The sequence below is a fragment of the Mytilus trossulus genome, chromosome 6, assembly GCF_036588685.1.
Source record: "Mytilus trossulus isolate FHL-02 chromosome 6, PNRI_Mtr1.1.1.hap1, whole genome shotgun sequence".
Lineage (NCBI taxonomy): Eukaryota > Metazoa > Mollusca > Bivalvia > Mytilida > Mytilidae > Mytilus > Mytilus trossulus.
In genome coordinates this window covers 953,798-973,451 of record NC_086378.1, presented here as the reverse complement: position 1 = coordinate 973,451, position 19,654 = coordinate 953,798, and the positions used below count along the sequence as shown (strand labels likewise).

Genomic DNA, 19,654 nt, shown 5'->3' with positions numbered 1-19,654 from the left:
TATATGTGGTTATAAATGGCGAGACTTTGTATGAATACTTTAGGGAACAGAAAGTCTGGATCTGATTCCCATTTCTCAGAGTGTTTACCCATGTTTTAAACACCGCAGGGTGTCTTATCTAAACTTGTATTAATTTTCTGAGAAACAGAATTATAAGGTGGTAGATTGGCATGATAAAAGTCAATAATTTTTCCATTTATCTCGGAAATTGGCTATTTACACCGAAAATTTTATTTAGTTCATCAATATAGGTTTCCCATAAATATTGAACATGAATAGCAATTTAATTTTATATGACTGGTAACAGGAATCTTATGAGAGCAGATATAACTTTGTAAATCTAAAGGTTTCAGATTTGAGAGAATAATTATTCACTCAAAATAAGTGAAAATTTCCAAAGTAATTTTTATACCAGAACAGATGTACCTGAGAATATGATCATATTGAGCAGCAAAAAAGCAAATAATCATATTTGTTCAGATGTTCAATAAGTCAGCAAGATGATAAAGTTTTTGACATTGAATCAAGGACCATGACATAAAAACCTGATTTACAAATAAATTTATGTTAACTTTCAAATTTAAATTTTGAAATTGCCAATATCAAAAGGAAATTGAAATGGAAAGAATTATCAAAGATTTATCAAAGATTTAAATGATAATATCAAAGTACAATTATAGGTTGATAGTGTCAAAATCTTCTATTTTAAAAATACTAGGTCTTTGTTTTTATTCACTGGATTATATTGATGTTCATCGATTGAAGAAACACGCCCAAACCTACTGTACCGAGCATCCTAACTTTAACAAAGGCATATTGACGATAGTTCATTTCAATCAATCTCTCACCAAATCTTGATGGTTCTTTATAAGAGTTTTTTCTGAACTACATTAAGTTTTACCCTTATCTCTAGCTACTAATCTTCTACATATGGTTAAACAATAGGGTTTTATGTTTATAAAAATGTCCACCCTCATTAAAAATAAAAGAAAATACATACTTAAAAGCAACAGTCCACCCTCATTACTTATAAACAATAATACATACTTGTTTGTGACCTTCTGCTTTTTTTCTATGGTTGGTTTGTTGTCTCTTTGACACATTCTCCATTTCCATTCTCAATTTTTTTTATATTAAAAGCAACAGTCCATCCTAATAACTTATAAACAATCATACATACTAAAAGCACCAGACTTTTATTTCACCCCTAGTGAAGTGAGCTTTAGGTGGTTTTACATTGATGAAAATGTCCACCCTCATTACCATTAAACAATAATACATACTTAAAAGCACAACACTTTATTTCTCCCCTTAGTGCAGTGAGCTTTAGGTGGTTTTATGTTGTTCAATCTTTAGATTTCCCTCCTCATATTTTATGTGCTGGTTATCTTTGTATTGAAATAACACCTGTAATAATTTAAAAGAAATCAATAAAATTCTAATAAATATTTGCATGCAGTTTTAATGTATCTCTTAGTGGAATTTGTATAATTATGATTAAGACAATTTTTTCTAATCATTACAAATTAGTTTCAGCAAATAAACGGTCTTAAGCTTGTGAGCTCAGACATAATTTGGTATAATAAGAACCCCCAGCTTGGGTAAATTCTCAGGTGCACTTGAATAGTCAGCAAATCCTTTTTAGGTGTATGGCAATATCATGCTATTTTTATTATAAAATTTGCTATTTTTAACTTTTTTAATTAATTACCATCCAAACAATATGGCTACCATTGTCTGCTGCTCACAACCAAAGCTTTCATATTACCTCCATTTCAATTATTTAGAGGTTATAAAAAAATCAGCTTTTCAGTAATTAATCCATCAAATGGCAAAAAAATCCCATTTACAATAGAGACTGTTGTGTAAAAAAGTAATAAACAATCTATAAAGCTTATCCTGGTCATCATCAATTCACCGATCGGCACTGTCAACAAAAATAACGTCCACCAGATGGCACTCAATTTACCAAATTACACATTTTATGCTTTAATTATTTTGATTTTCTTCCAAAATTAGCACAAAAACAAATTACAGACTACTTCCTTCACTCTGTGTAGGAAACTGTTTGTTAAAAGTATGGAGAGCCACAAGGGGCATTATTAAAGTAATGTATCATTCATTGATCCATCTGCCCAAACAGTGTAATCTTAGCTGAAAAAAAATCTGCAATAAAATGTTGTACATTTATGTTTTCAACCTAACTTTACAAGGCTACAAGTCAATTAAAGAAGACAAAATGACTGAATTAAACAATTCCACAGAAAACTTGAGGGAATAGTAAAAAGTAGAGAAAATCTGTGTTTATTATCATCTAGACTGTGTTTATATAAAAGAGATGTGACCTGAATCCCAAAGGGTCTAGTGATATAAAAAATACTTTAATAAATGAGTCATAATTCTAAAACCTTTGACGGCAATGCTAAACATGGCTTTATGATTTACACTATTTTAAAACAAGTATTCTTTTTTGAGTTTTGATGGTTTTTCCCCTGCTTTTATTCTGTGCAGTTTTTGTCTGAATTTTACATTGACATACATGAAGTAATTTACTTTTGGTCCTATTAAAACAACATTATTAAATATTTACAAGTTTGAGAATTCTTGATAATAATTTTAGGTCCATGTGACATTACATTTAAACTTGTACAGAACTTCAATAGAAACCAAAATCCAATTGTAATGAGACCTTTCAACCCAGGTATAAATAAGATTTGGTGTTATTGACAATCAGACAATTCTCCTTCTAAGTCACAATGTGTAAAAGTAAACATTTATAAGTCAAAGTATGGCCTTCAACACAGAGGCTTGGCTCACACCAAACAGCAAGCTCTGAAGGACCCCAAAATGACTAGGATTATATATACATAATTAAAAAAGGAAAACCAATTGTCTTATCTATATAAAAAAAAACCAAGAAACTTAAGAACCAAAACAACAAATGACAATGACTGAACAACAGGTTTTTATATATTTCATATGGCTTTTATGTAGGGTTTCATGAACTTATCTTTAATTTAATGTGTTTTTTTATTGTCCTCTTGGTATTTTCTTTCCTCTTAATACATTTTTTTTTGCAAAATTGAAATCTGATAATAATAAATGTTTTTCAGTATCTACTATTAAATCTTTGTTCTTCCCTAAACAGTTATTTCAGAATATTACAAAAACTAATTCATTTATAGTAGATTGAGATCAAGATTATCTCTTATGTAAACCCAATACTTCAACCTATGGCATAAAACATTTAAGATCCAAATAAGGGCAAATAACTCTGTCAAGATTCTTATCTACAGGCCATAATAGAGGCCATTAATTTTTTAAATCTTGATGATATTGTTTGCAGATAATTAAGTTCTATGGGGAAAAATAATAGATTTTCAATTAAAACTAGAATTAGATATTCATAACTTGTTTGGATACATAATTGCTCTTTCTTCTTGAGGAACAAGTCTTAATTTTCCACTTTAATGGACCACATCTAATCAAATAAGCACAGACAAACATTGTCTAAACAGAAATACAAGATTTCCTTTTGCCAGTATATAAAAGATGTTTAATAGGCTCTTTTTACTCCTCATATTTAAGTGCATGGTACTGTCTTATAGTATTGTTATTGATCATAAAAGTAGACTTCAAACAAATAGACTTTTCATTATAATAACTGCAATATATTTCCTCTGCGTCTTTTTTTATCAATTTATTTATTATCTATTTTATATAGAAGTTTTATTCCATAGGAAGTAATTGTTACAATACAAACAACACCCACTTGTGAATTGCTGAAACAAATGTTATTTTCCTAACTGTTCTATTGTGGTGCTAACAAACAAATAACAAGAGAAAGTTTAAAGCACCCGCATGAATTAGACAATGTCATGTAAAAGTGCCATTTAGTACTAAAAAGATAATGATTAGCATCGAAACATTGAAAACTAAATACCACTGATGGTATCTAGACTAGTTCTAGAAATCTCCGGAGTAAAATAGAATATTTCCTCAACAATTATGAGGATGTATGACTATGTTCCATGTTTAATATTACATATTAATAAAGGAAGATATGAGGTTCACTGCAATGATATAACAAACAATCAAAGAAATCTACCAGGTAACAGATATTATCTGACAGATGTTAACATAGAGACACTTCTTTCTATCTAGATATCTATAGTGAAACCAAAAGACATCTACAGGTAATAGATATTATTTGGCAGATGTTAACAAAGAGACACTTCTTTCTATCTAGATATCTATAGTGAAACCAAAAGACACCTACCAGGTAATAGATATTATTTGGCAGATGTTAACATAGAGACACTTCTTTCTATCTAGATATCTGCAGTGAAACCAAAAGACACCTACCAGGTAACAGATATTACTTGACAGATGTTAACATAGAGACACTTCTTTCTATCTAGATATCTACAGTGAAACCAAAAGACACCTACCAGGCAACAGATATTACTTGACAGATGTTAACATAGAGACACTTCTTTCTATCTAGATATCTACAGTGAAACCAAAAGACACCTACCAGGTAACAGATATTATTTGGCAGATGTTAACATAGAGACACTTCTTTCTATCTAGATATCTACAGTGAAACCAAAAGACACCTACCAGGCAACAGATATTACTTGACAGATGTTAACATAGAGACACTTCTTTCTATCTAGATATCTACAGTGAAACCAAAAGACACCTACCAGGCAACAGATATTACTTGACAGATGTTAACATAGAGACACTTCTTACTATCTAGATATCTACAGTGAAACCAAAAGACACCTACCAGGCAACAGATATTACTTGACAGAATTTAACATAGAGACACTTCTTTCTATCTAGATATCTATAGTGAAACCAAAAGACACCTACCAGGTAACAGATATTATTTGGCAGATGTTAACATAGAGACACATCATTCTATCTAGATATCTATAGTGAAACCAAAAGACACCTACCAGGCAACAGATATTACTTGACAGATGTTAACATAGAGACACTTCTTTCTATCTAGATATCTATAGTGAAACCAAAAGACACCTACCAGGCAACAGATATTATTTGGCAGATGTTAACATAGAGACACATCATTCTATCTAGATATCTATAGTGAAACCAAAAGACACCTACCAGGTAACAGATATTATTTGGCAGATGTTAACATAGAGACACATCATTCTATCTAAATACCTGCAGTGAAACCAAAAGACACTTACTGGACAGCAGACATTCTTTGACAGGTGTTAACATAGAGACACATGGTTTATTTAGATATCTATAGTAAATCCAAAGACATCTACTGTGCAACAGTTTATTTCTATTATTGAAGCTGGATTTCAATCTCAATCATATGAAGATTTATCAACAACATGCAAATATAATTTTAGTTTCTCTGAAAGGTTAAAATTATTTCACTTTTGTAATATTTAATGTATCTGCCATTTTTTTTTGTTTGCTGCTATCTTGAATCAGAATGTTGTGCATATCTTTGAAGAAGACAGTGATGCTTTGTTCTGATTATCTGCTTTAAGTTAGAGTATCTACAGCTTACTAAGATTGAGTGATTTATTATATCATCACCCCTATGCCTCACAAATTACCTTAATTTTTTTCATGTTGTTGATGACCTTCTTGTGTTTAGGATGATTCAGTCAGAAACAAAATCGTACTTTTCAGCAAAACTCAAATCTTTTCAATATAATAAAGACTCCAGCAAGATCTCTCAAATTTAAACCAATAGTTTAGGAAAAAAGATGAACAATATTATTAAATCTGGATGAATAAAAAGAAGTTCTTCTTGCTCAAAACATGATAATTTAAAACAATTACCAAGTCTGATTTACATGTTAGAATGAAAAGAGCACAGTGTGATGAAACAAAAATATCCTTAAAAATCATTAAACAATTATTGTGTGGTATTGACTTGTTTTAAATGAAGTGACTTCACAGGACTATTATTGTCATTCTAAGGATGAGTTACGTTGGAATTAAAATTGATTAGTACCTGCAACCTCCCAGGATCTTAATGGTCTGTAATTGGATAATGTGGATTGTTGTCTGTAAACTATCATGGTGGGGAAAACAGCATGTATCATACACTTGTTTAATGGTCTTATTAAAATAGAACCAAAACAAACAGTATGATGCAAAGATTCATTTGGTCCACTGCAAAGCATGATAGTGTTTACTGTGGATTCATTATTATTCGTTTGATACCTATTTTTGTGGCTTTTGTTGGTAAAGTTGAACAACAAAATTAAAAGGTCAACAAATAATAAATTTTCTTGAGGCTTATACGAAGACTTTGGCAAAACCACAGGCACTTGTCTCAAAAAAAATTTCCCCTATATACCTTAATATAACACAAGGTACTTAACTAAATTTTTGAATAATGGCACCTAGTCCCAAATTCCCGTTATTTTTTACTTCTCGGTTGTCAAACCTACTTAAACTTAATATGCCGTAAATCTAAATTGCTTTATCTACACAATGGTATATGACACGACTATCATTGTTGTCGGGATCATTAGTAGCAGGTCTCAGAAGTCGGTCAACGGGATGTGTTTTGCATTCGTCTCAATTTTTGGCAACACCCAGCCCGCAGTGATTGAATTATTATAAAAAATTATTAAAGTAAAAACTGTCAGCTTCCCTCTGACTATGAATTATTACCTTTATTGTAAATTCTTTACAGATTATGTGAAACAAACCCAAATAAGTTTGTTATGAAACACACGTGTACACAACGACACTAATGTAGAGCTATAAATTGACCAAAATTTCCCACATTTATTTTTAGCCAGACGATTGACCAATGAGAAACCAGTATAAAATTACATGCGTACTGGGTGTTGCCAAAAATTGAGACGAATGCAAAACACATCCCATTGACAGACTTCTGAGGCCTGCTACTAATGATCCCGACAACAATGATAGTCGTGTCATATACCATTGTGTAGATAAATCAATTTAGATTTACGGCATATTAAGTTTAAATAGGTTTGACAACCGAGAAATAAAACAAACAACGGGAATTTGGGACTGGGTGTCATTATTCAAAAATTTAGTTAAGTACCTTGTGTTATATTAAGGTATATAGGATTTTTTTTTTGAGACAAGTGCCTGTGGGCAAAACCAGGAAATTTAATATAGATATAGGAAGATGTGGTGTGAGTGCCAATGAGACAACTCTCCATCCAAATAACAATTTATAAAAGTGAACCATTATAGGTCAATAAATGGCCTTCAACACAGAGCCTTGACTCACACCAAACAACAAGCTATAAAGGGCCCCAAAAATTACTAGTGTAAAGCCATACAAACGGGAAACCCAACGGTCTAATCTATTTTAAAAAATGAGAAACGAGAAACACGTATAAATTACATAAACATATATCTGTGAGTTTTACTTCATCCACAAAAATTGGTAACCAAGAAAAAAAGTGAATCCAGACTCCAGAGTAAATTAAATTCTTTTATATGAATTAGAAGATTGTTTCTATGGGTTACAAGATTAGAGTTGGAGATTATCTACCCCTGTTTTTTTCTCAACTTCCATACAAAGAAGTTTAATATCACAGTATCTGTATAATGCCTTATTATGGGGCATAACTCTTGAGGGAGTCCACTTAAAACATTATCTGCAAATTATGGCCATTAGTTCATACAATAAAAATATATAAGCTCAGAAGTAAGCTGTTTTAAATCTATAGCATTATAGTATTGAAGATGTCCAAGTAAAATACAGGTAAAAGTGAAACACAATACATTTGTGAACTCAATTTTGGGATGATACATAACCTGTTGCTTGTTCCCTTTTTTCATTTTGCAATTCTCTAAATATATTGCGATTTAAAGAGATTGTAGCAGAGAAACTGCCTCTTGTTATCTATAAGTTCATCCTAAGTCCTATACTGCCCAAGGAGTAACATAACTTGCTACCTGATTCCTATCAGGACAGAAAGGAGAAATTTCAGGCGAGGACAAAAAAAATAAAAAAATAAGTAAAATCTTATAAGAGTAGATGACAGCTAGTAAACTGTCATAGATTGCTAAATAGGACATTAAATCACATTAGATGTAACATATACATATAATTACATTAGATGTATGTTTCGTTATAATACTTTATTTTGATAGGCTAACTGCACATCACGTGTTATTCCGTAAGCAATTGCATCACTCAATAAAACTTTTTATTCGTGATAGCACGTGGTCCCACAATAAAGTGCACAAGTGAATAAAATACAAAATTTATAAAATTCGTGTTTTCATGATCATAGCTAAAAAATGTAATTATAAGTATTGAATGCTTCTTTTTGTAACTTTATAGGGTTGTAAAAGCGTTGACCGTGCGCACATTTTTAGTATGAAGCGCTTCCGCGCTTCATACAAAATGTACTTCGGTCAACGCTTTTACACCCCAATAAAGTTACAAAAAGAAGCATTCAACTCTTAAATAAAACTCATTTAACAGTTGATTGTCAGAGCCAGTGTTATATAATAATTGAGATATCATATATATAACATGGAATAATGGAGACTTTATGTAAAATCTTCTTCTAATGATACTGTATACAGGGCAACATGCAGTCAGATAAACTAATTAAAATTACATCTCTTAAAACTTCATTTCAGAAAGCAGAATCTGCATTTCGGGCCAACCTTAAAATATTTGTTTAAAAAAAACAATATTATGCAACATTGAGTGATTGATTGCTGTTTGCTTAAAATATTCATCTTCATACATGATCAGGATGAGGAAAAAAAACAAATTAGTTTGCATTATTTTAAGAGTGGAAAAATAAAGCTAATATAAATCGTTGAAAACATGTAAAACTTGCATCTAAAATTAAAAAAATATTGGCACAAGGTCAGGTCCAAAGGGTCAGACACTAAATAAAGTTTGGGTGAAAATAAGTTGAATTAGTTTATTTTGAGAAAAAGTATGTTAAAACACTGGAATTTACGACATATATGTCTTCTTGGTTGTCCCTTGAATAGTATATTTAACCTCAATATATGACTTTTTAAAAGAGTAATTTCAGTATAAAATAAAATCTAGAAAGTTGCATAGTTTACAACTAAACAGTACTTAGTTACTATGGATACATCATTGAACCAATGTTATTCCTGCTGTATAAGCACAAAAAGTCTTGATGGGGGACTTTTAGCACAAGAGGACTCAAATGCATCTCTTAACGTGTCATACAAGCTTTTTATCTAACAAACTATGAGTTTGAGTGATGGATTATAGGTTTTAATACCACTTTAACTCCAATGGAAATCTATTTTGAGGTATTCAGATTATATAATAGAGGGTTTTAAGAGTCAAACAATAGTCTCAATATTAAGTGTTGAAGTTGGCAGGTCTGCAAGCTGTATGCTAACTTTGTTTTAAGGGTGTTATGAAAGTAAGAAAGTGACTGTATCTACTTTAATACAGTAAAAATCCAACCCTATGGGACCTACTCCTTCATCTCCAAGTTTCCAGATTAACCAAGGAAAAGTGAGGATAATGGTGTATAAATGACACAAAATCACAATACACACTCAACAAAACAAAGAGCCTATCCAATACTACCAGCATTATTCAAATTATCTCCCCTTCAACATCTCAGCACAGAGAGGAAACTTGGTAACATGACTTTCCTTACAAATTGTTGTCTGTACTAGGCAAGCTGGGACAATTTCTCAGTAACAGTCAAGGATATAGCGTCCCTTTATAATAGCTAAGGCTAAGACCCTTTTCTAAGTAAATATTCAAAGCTAGGATCTTTCCTTAAGTCATTAGCCAAAGCCAGGACCTTTCCCTAAATCAATTCTACAGAGAACTAGCAACCTGACAACTAAACTGTTGAATAAGTCATCAGATAGAAATACATTAAGTTAAATTATTTAACCTGCTAAACAAAACACCTATAGATCTTATCTCAACAAAATGTACAAAAATGGTAAATTGTACAAAAATTAGCTAGGCTAGCATAATTATCTGAATTTCTGTGTCATTTAATCTCATGAGTTTTAAGCAATTATACCAGAAAATTAATAATTAAATTTATTCGATAATTACCTAAACTTTATTGTGTGACGATCAATTCTGTTTAATACATGTAGAGCTGTAACTGTGAAATCAAAGGAGGAGGAAATTTTAAATTTAATTTGGTGTAATAAAGTTACCAATAAACTGAAATCAATCTTGACACTTGCATCATAATCAATCTACGTACTTTATCAACCATCCGAAGTGTAATCCACAGAGACGAGAAAACTTAAAAAGAGTAACCTTATTATACCAATTATTACGGGAATATTCTCCATTGAGATGTGATGCAGAGTAAACATCATGTTATTGAATTTCAAAGTAAAGAACGGAAAACAAATTAAAGGACCAAAAACTGGAGTTATTGCATAGTTTGAACTGGAATTAGATTAAATATTAACTTAATAATAGAATACCAGAAATCAGATAAAACAGTAAAAAAAAATTGATTTGCCATCTCATAACATATATATCAATATTCACTAAAATTGACTGATCATATATCACATGGAAAATCCTGTATTAAAAAGAAAGAGTGGGCTTATAACTCCTGTGTATAGTCTGAAATGTGGGCTGAGCATATATAATACATATATCTCCTGTATCAAAACAGAAATGTGTCTGGCTGAGCATACATAATACATATATCTCCTGTATCAAAACAGAAATGTGGGCTGAGCATACATAATACATATATCTTCTGTATCAAAACAGAAATGTGGCTGGCTGAGCATACATAATACATGTATCTCCTGTATCAAAACAGAAATGTGGCTGGCTGAGCATACATAATACATGTATCTCCTGTATCAAAACAGAAATGTGGCTGGCTGAGCATACATAATACATATATCTCCTGTATCAAAACAGAAATGTGGCTGGCTGAGCATACATAATACATATATCTCCTGTATCAAAACAGAAATGTGGCTGGCTGAGCATACATAATACATATATATCCTGTATCAAAACAGAAATGTGGCTGGCTGAGCATACATAATACATATATATCCTGTATCAAAACAGAAATGTGGCTGGCTGAGCATACATAATACATATATCTCCTGTATCAAAACAGAAATGTGGGCTGAGCATACATAATACATATATCTCCTGTATCAAAACAGAAATATGGGCTGAGCATATATAATACATATATCTCCTGTATCAAAACAGAAATATGGGCTGAGCATACATAATACATGTATCTCCTGTATCAAAACAGAAATGTGGCTGGCTGAGCATACATTATACATATATCTCCTGTATCAAAACAGAAATGTGGGCTGAGCATACATAATACATATATCTCCTGTATCAAAACAGAAATGTGGCTGGCTGAGCATACATAATACATATATCTCCTGTATCAAAACAGAAATGTGGGCTGAGCATACATAATACATATATCTCCTGTATCAAAACAGAAATGTGTGCTGATCATACATAATACATATATCTCCTGTATCAAAACAGAAATGTGGCTGGCTGAGCATACATAATACATATATCTCCTGTATCAAAACAGAAATGTGGCTGGCTGAGCATACATTATACATATATTTCCTGTATCAAAACAGAAATGTGGGTTGAGCATACATAATACATATATCTCCTGTATCAAAACAGAAATGTGGCTGGCTGAGCATACATAATACATGTATCTCCTGTATCAAAACAGAAATGTGGCTGGCTGAGCATACATTATACATATATTTCCTGTATCAAAACAGAAATGTGGGTTGAGCATACATAATACATATATCTCCTGTATCAAAACAGAAATGTGGCTGGCTGAGCATACATAATACATATATCTCCTGTATCAAAACAGAAATGTGGGCTGAGCATACATAATACATATATCTCCTGTATCAAAACAGAAATGTGTGCTGATCATACATAATACATATATCTCCTGTATCAAAACAGAAATGTGGCTGGCTGAGCATACATAATACATATATCTCCTGTATCAAAACAGAAATGTGGGCTGAGCATACATAATACATATATATCTCCTGTATTAACACAGATGTGTAGGCTGAACATATGTATCTTACTGATATCTTCCTTTTTAGACAGAAGTCAAGGCTGAGCATATGTATCTTACAGATATTTTCCTTATTTATACATTTAATAGTGTGGGCTGAACATAAGTTTCTTACTTATGTTTATCTTAATTCACACAGTGGGTTGGACATGTCATATGGCAAAATTTGGGGTACTTTGCTAATTTGCATAGGGGCCATTTTGCCTTATCATGATAGCAACCATTACAATAGGATTATATATGCCCCTTAAATAAAAATCCATATATGGCAATTCAACAACCTGTCCGCATTTAGGTGAATTGTACCTGTTTTTAGGCTGTTTGTGTACAAATGAACATTATTAATTTATGTTTTTGATTGAGTTAAGCGGGAATTTAAGCCTGCCAATTGAGATTTTATTGTGTGTTTTTCTATGTTGTGATGTTATGCTATTGTTTCAGAAAAAAGGGAGAAGGTTTGGTACCATTAAAATGTTTAATCCCTCTGCAAATGTTTGCACCTATCCTAAGTCAGGAATCTGATGTACAGTAGTTGTCGTTTGTTTATATAATTTATATGTGTTTCTCGTTTTTTTTAAATAGATTAGACCGTTGGTTTTCCTGTTTAAATGGTTTTACACTAGTTATTTTGGGGCCCTTTATAGCTTGTTGTTCGGTGTGAACCAAGGCTCCATGTTGAAGGCCGTACATTGTCCTATAATGGTTTTCTTTTTTAAAATTGTTACTTGGATGGAGAGTTGTCTCATTGGCACTCACACCACATCTTCCTATATCTATTGTCTACTTTAAAATCTTGCAGCCTTTTAGCTTGAAAATTGGAAGCATAATTGTGTATAATTGCCATATAACATTATGAAAAATTGTAAAAAAGCAAGATTCAAAACAGAAATACATATGCAAGAAGATATTGGTCATGATTTGTCCGCATATAGGGAAACAACAAGTAGGTAGAATTTTAAAGTTAAATTACTTTAAACTTAACTACATTTTCAAGTGTTTGGCCAAAGTCTTTTAAAAAAATGATGATTTCAAACTATCCATGGCATAAAAACTGCATCAAACGTTAACATCTTCCCTTAGAATAACCAAGGATTTGTATAGTGAGTATACAAATCCTTGGAATTACAAAAAATCTTTTTAAATATCCCCCAATCCAATTTTTTAAAGATACATTTGTTTAAGACATGACAGAAAAAAAAGGCTTATCTGCAAATTTGATATAATCTATATTTTTTATCTTAAACTAAGGAAAGTACTTAAATCAAAAGAGCCAAAGTCACCTGGTGCAGATCATATGAATAAAGAACTGTAAATTCAGAAATTATTGCCTGCATTTATTATTGCAATTTTGTCATTTTAGACTTATATGCTATTTTAATTTTTACGATGTTGAGAAATAACCTGTTTAAATCATATAGAATATTTCAAAATGCTACTTAAAATTATTGCGCTTTCAACTCTGTTCAACAACATGTTGCTGGTACCAAGTACAGCTATTTGGACCCTAAGTTGTCCAGAGATGTTTGTAAGTATGATTGTTTGTTCCAATTAAGTGTATTTGAGATTGGCCACTTTGTTATGCTGTCTAATATTAGAGGCAATTGTTGTTATCCTTTATAAGTTAGCATGCAAGCTTTAAAATTTTAAATGCAGTAGGCAGTTTGTTAGATAAATATTTGCTTTATTTGACCTATGCAACTGCTAAAAATAGAGTAAAATTGAGAATGGAAACGGGGAATGTGTCAAAGAGACAACAACCCGACCATAGAAAAAATAACAACAGTACCAATATAAAATTGTTTATTTGCACTAACTAGCTTTGCAAGACCCTGCATTATTGCCCACTAGATTTAGACTGTTACACATTATAAGCTTACCTTGCTATTGTGCTGGTCTATATCCTGTATCAAGCCACTGCACACTTTTCTCTATTGTATCCTCCTCAATGAATTAATGTCTTTTCCTATAAATCTGTTCACTTTGACATCATACGATGATACACAATGATTACCTGCTAAAATTCAAATTTTCTTTTAAACATAAAAATTTCACAACTTTTCATTCAAATTCATAATCCAATGCATTAGGCTCTGATACAAGTCTATATCAACGCAAACTTTATATGTAAACTAACTGAATAAAGTCACTTCAATATAACGCATTTAGTATATACCGGTACGCAGGATTTTAGCTCTGAAATCCATCTATATTGATAAAAACAAATATTACGGTTCTTGCTTCATTAAATTCCTTCAATAACAAATATATAGTTTTAAGGGTCACTCAATAACAAGTAGTTTAATTCTCCAAATTATAATGATGTGAATGGTAAAATAGCAATAAACATTAAAGTGATATCGATGGCTATACTTGACTGGTCCTGAGACGGTAGCGTTTGTTATAACAATATTGATCACACGGGGTTTTATCAATACGTTTGTTTGGAACATAGAGAGGGTGGACCGTATGTTTGAACAGTATAAATGAATTACCTCGGATCAATTGTAATGATATTTGTTTTCAGAACAAAACAAGTTTTAATTAGAAATTAAATGCCTCCCAGTAATGAACTTTTATTTGTCATAAGCAGTCAATTGTACCAGGCTAATGAAAATACAGAAATAGCCCAATAAGTAATTATTCAAGTTTTTGAAATTTTTCAACATTTACATCGATATATGAAGTTTAAAGAGCCTTGTGCTGTATTACTCAGATTCCAAGAGCCATTTAAAACAAAGGAACAAAGAGATGTGATTATTTGTATAATAAATATTTAGTAAACAGATAATAGAGAAACACTTACTGATGTCAATACTCATTAAAGACAAAGGATGCTCTTAAAATCAAACATCAGAACATGAATCAAAAACAAACACTCACTAAAACATAATGGTGCTTTCCTAGATTTACTCAGGAAATATCAATGGAGATAAATTAGATAACTCATTAAATAAAAAACATAAATGCCAATGAAAATGTAAAATTTCCAATTTTTTTTTTTTAGAAATTAGACAATGAATTGTTAAATTTATTGTCATTAGATGCCAATGAAAATGTAAATTTTTCCGATTTTTTTTAGAAAGACAATTAATTGTCCCGTCAATATATGATCCGTCACCTCTCTTTTAAAGAGGATCATTGTATTTCCTACCTGACAAACAAAATAAGGTACATAAAGTAAATATTGTGTATTTGTTGTTGGTGTAAATATTTGTCTAACAATTGTCTTGTTATTATCTTTGGTATAGAACAACAATTGCAATTTATAAGAATGAAAATGAATGAAGCAGATGTGGGAATACATCAATGAGACTCCAAAACAAACAAAACAAAGAAAACAAAAGGCATACTATTCATTTTCATGCATTTGTCTGTGCCGACCATTCTTGGGTTTGTTTGTACTATATTCCTGTCACGTAGTGTTGTCATTTTAGCAGTATTTTTACATATACCCTATGAGTGGGAGGTTTGGCTTAAGCCATAAAACTAGTTTCAACCAACCATTTTATCTGAATATGTCCAGTACCAAGTCAGCAACAAGGTTTTATCAAACAATTCCTCTCTAGGTAAGTTGTTGTTTAATTGTTTTTTTACTTCAGTTCAGTATTTCTGTTGTCAGATTTCCTCTTAAAATTGACATGTTTCCCTTGGTTTAAGTTTGTAACCTGGATTGTTATCTCTTAATTGATTTATGAATTTTGAACACTATTATTGTAGATATAGGAAGATGTGGTGTGAGTGCCAATGAGACAACTCTCCATCCAAACAACAATTCAAAAATTAAACCATTATAGGTTAAAGTACGGCCTTCAACACGGAGCCTTGGCTCACACCGAACAACAAGCTATAAAGGGCCCCAAAATAACTAGTGTAAAACCATTCAAACGGGAAAACCAACGGTCTAATCTATATAAACAAAACGAGAAACGAGAAACACGTATATATATTACATAAACAAACGACAACTACTGTACATCAGATTCCTGACTTAGGACAGGTGCAAACATTTGCAGCGGGATTAAACGTTTTAATGGGCCCAAACCTTCTCCCTTTTTCTGAAACAATAGCATAACATCACAACATATAAAAACATACGATAAAATATCAATTGGCAGACTTAACTCAATCAAAAAACATATGATTACACAATGAACGAATAAATTTGATCTGCGATATCTGAATACAAATGCACAGTTAATTAAATATTAGAGACAAACATTCATGACCAAAAGGCTAATAAACAAATTCAAACACACTGAGAAATATTAAACCAATCAATGTTCACTTTAGAAAAAACCGGTTTTTTATAATCTTGAAGTTTATACAAATGTTGTAAGAATAAGTGAAAAATTGAAGATATTACAAATAATCAAAGCTGGTATACAGCAAAGATCCATATAAATAAAAAATGACAAAAAAGCATTATAAACAGTATCAACAGGTCGAATTAACAAGAAAATACGATTTGAGAGTACTCGCAGTTACTGACACAGGGAATCATTTTGATATAGAAAATTATATCAACATATTGATTTTCATTGAAATTCTAGAAAAAAATCAAATGGTTCTAAAACAATTTGACACCATGAATAAATTTAAAGTGCATATCTAATCTCAAAACATCTATTTTTGTTATCATATAATTAATTTTCAAATTTTTGTTTTAACCAATATTTTACACTGACAATCAACTTGAATCTGACTATGCAGTATGGGTTTGCTCATTGTTGAAGGCCACACTGTGACCTATAGTTGTTAACTTCTATGTAATTTGGTTTCTGGTAGAGAGCTGTCTCATTGACAATTGTTCAAACCTAAAAGTATATCTATCTAAGAAAATAGATATATTGGGTTTTATAAAGAATCAAGTAAATTGTTAGTGTTAATTGGAAAAATTAGATAAGGTTACAGTTCATTCTTGTGAATTTTTCATATAACATAAAGATATATGGTTCTAATCTCAAAAAGGGACACAAATGCATTCACATAAAGTAAGAATTAGTACTTATAAAACTATTCAACTTTATAAGAGTATCAATATTTTGTTAAAATAAACCAAAGAGTACATACAACTTACTTTATAAATAGTAACTGTAAATCTTTCCCAGTTCTTTGTCTTAAAAGTAAGTGTTTAACCTGTACAGTAGTTTGGTCTGACGGACATTGAATGCAGACTTAAGAGGTGTACTAACAGTTATTTGAACAAGCTCCACAATACAGGTCTAGAGCCAGGGGATGTTTAATGAACTCATAAGACCATTTCCAAATAGTATTTTAATAAGATAATTGTCCATATACTATTTACTTACCAAATATTAACAGAAATAATTTGATGTTATTACAATTCCCTGTACAAATATTTATCTACTATAATAGATGTTTTATTAGGATAGAGGTACTATGTATTACAGGAAATATTATCAAACTTGGCCACACATTTTGATGGAAATATTATCAAACTTGGCCACATTTTTTATGATAGAGCATACACAATATTTGGCCTCAAGACATTAGTTAATAGATTTAATATTTTCACAAAAAAAAATCAGAGAGCTGATATTTCTGAAGTGGAATTAGATGAATTAAGGGTAACTTGAATTGCCATGAAAGCAGCCCACACCAACCAAGTCTGCTCTGTCCTGTTATTGCTTTGGATGTATTTTGTTTCTTTTTTCTTCCATGTATCATTGCAGTACAATTTTATAACTTACCTTTCACAAGCATAAAGACAAATTGCAGCTCACTAACTTGGGGTGCTAAAAAAATCATTCCATTTTACTCTTTAATATTATAGCAGCTGCACTGCAGAGAAGATTTTGTACGGCTCTTTTTTTTTTTATCAACAAGAAAACATTAGATTCAACTAATTTTTTTTTATTGGAAATAAGTTAACTGATACTGAAGTTATTTGAGGTACAATGATTCAACATCTACAGTTAATATATAAAAAAGAAGATGTGGTATGATTGCCAATGAGACAACTATCTACAAAAGACCAAAATGACACGGAAATTAACAACTATAGGTCACTCACAGTACGGCCTTCAACAATGAGCAAAGCCCATACCGCATAGTCAGCCTTATTTCATTTTAGGTTCTGCTTCCAAGTATGTAGACTGTTGTGCTGGTATTTCCAAAAATTAAAATTTAATGGTGCAATTTGAATAATTCCCCCATGCAATAGTTTAATTTGAGTACAGAGCTATAGAGTGTATGAAAACTATACCATTGCTAGGAGGTATAAATGTTCAATTAAGATATGTTTTCTTCATAAATAAATTAAAATCAATTTAGTTAAGTAAGGTATAAAATGTCTATCAGTTAAACACTTAATCAATATCTCATCCTCAGCTGATTGTAGCCTCAGTGGTAAATGGGGTTTGATCAAGTTAAAGTCAATGGAACAGTTTTTATTGAAGACATAAAACATACAAACCTATAGTGACTGATAAGGTTATTACTTAACATGAAATATGAATGACTATAGAGGAGGGGCCTGTAAAAAACTCTTTTATCATCTTGTGTAAAATATGTAACACAACATACTATGATAAAGAAGAACATTGCTGAGCCTTGGTTTATATGTCAATGTTGCATTATATTAATTATTTGATTGGAAGGACATAAAATTAATTGAATGGTACATTTATTCTATCTTAAAGTTTAACACTGAAAAGGGGGAGGGTAAATAATTCACTTGTTAACAACCCATGTACTTGGATTCAAATAAAGATATATTAACTCTATATGAAGGTTCTATTCCAATATCAAAAAAGGTTCACTCACGAGAAGAGAAATATATATATAAAGAGTTGCCCTTTTTAACTAGATCCCCTATCCGGATGTTTCACTGGGATTTCACACCAATCAAACAAACAATACTAACAGAGAATCTTACAGAAAGAAACAAAAGTCATAATTTGCATTAACACTAAAACCAGTTCTATGTTAAATTCTCCAAACCATATATTCTCCAAAGTGCAAAATCTGATAGGGTCTTTTGGGGTCTCCATCTTTAGTGATCTTAATCGGATTGTAGAAGAGCAAAACAGTTCTTAAAAAGAAATATGCCAAATTTGATATAGAAGTGTAATTCATTTTCATCTACAGAAATGTATGTGATTTATCTAATCAAAATAACTGATTATACAAATTCTTAGTGTTTTTGTTTGGTTCAATTTTTATTCATTTAAGGCATAAAGGGGAGATAACTCAGATAAATTAATTTTTGACTTATTGTACAGTACATTTACCTTATCAGTTTTGTACCTGAAAAGCACTTTTTACAATGAAGTAAACTTTCTTTTATATTTCTAACTGAATATACAAATTATAATTGTTTTTTTGTTTGGTACAATTTTTATTTATTTAAGGCATAAATGGGAGATAACTCAGATAAATTTAATTTTCAAATAATTCATAAATTGTTCAGTATATTTCCTTATTTGTTTTGTAGCAGAAAAGTACTATGTACTATGAAGAAAACTTTCTTTTTATTTTCTTAAAGCTCATTATAAGTGCAATCTTCAAATAATTAATTTTAATGTTTA

The 19,654-nt window shown here is 31.0% G+C and overlaps 1 long non-coding RNA gene across 1 annotated transcript; it reads right to left on the bottom strand.

Moving 5' to 3' along the window:
• Positions 1–1,291: 1,291 nt before the first annotated feature.
• Positions 1,292–17,856, bottom strand: LOC134723131 (uncharacterized). The gene is made up of 3 exons (XR_010107984.1): positions 17,816–17,856; positions 13,982–14,115; positions 1,292–1,407 (listed from the first exon to the last, which is right to left on the bottom strand). It is a non-coding gene; the product is annotated as an uncharacterized LOC134723131 (long non-coding RNA).
• Positions 17,857–19,654: the final 1,798 nt, after the last annotated feature.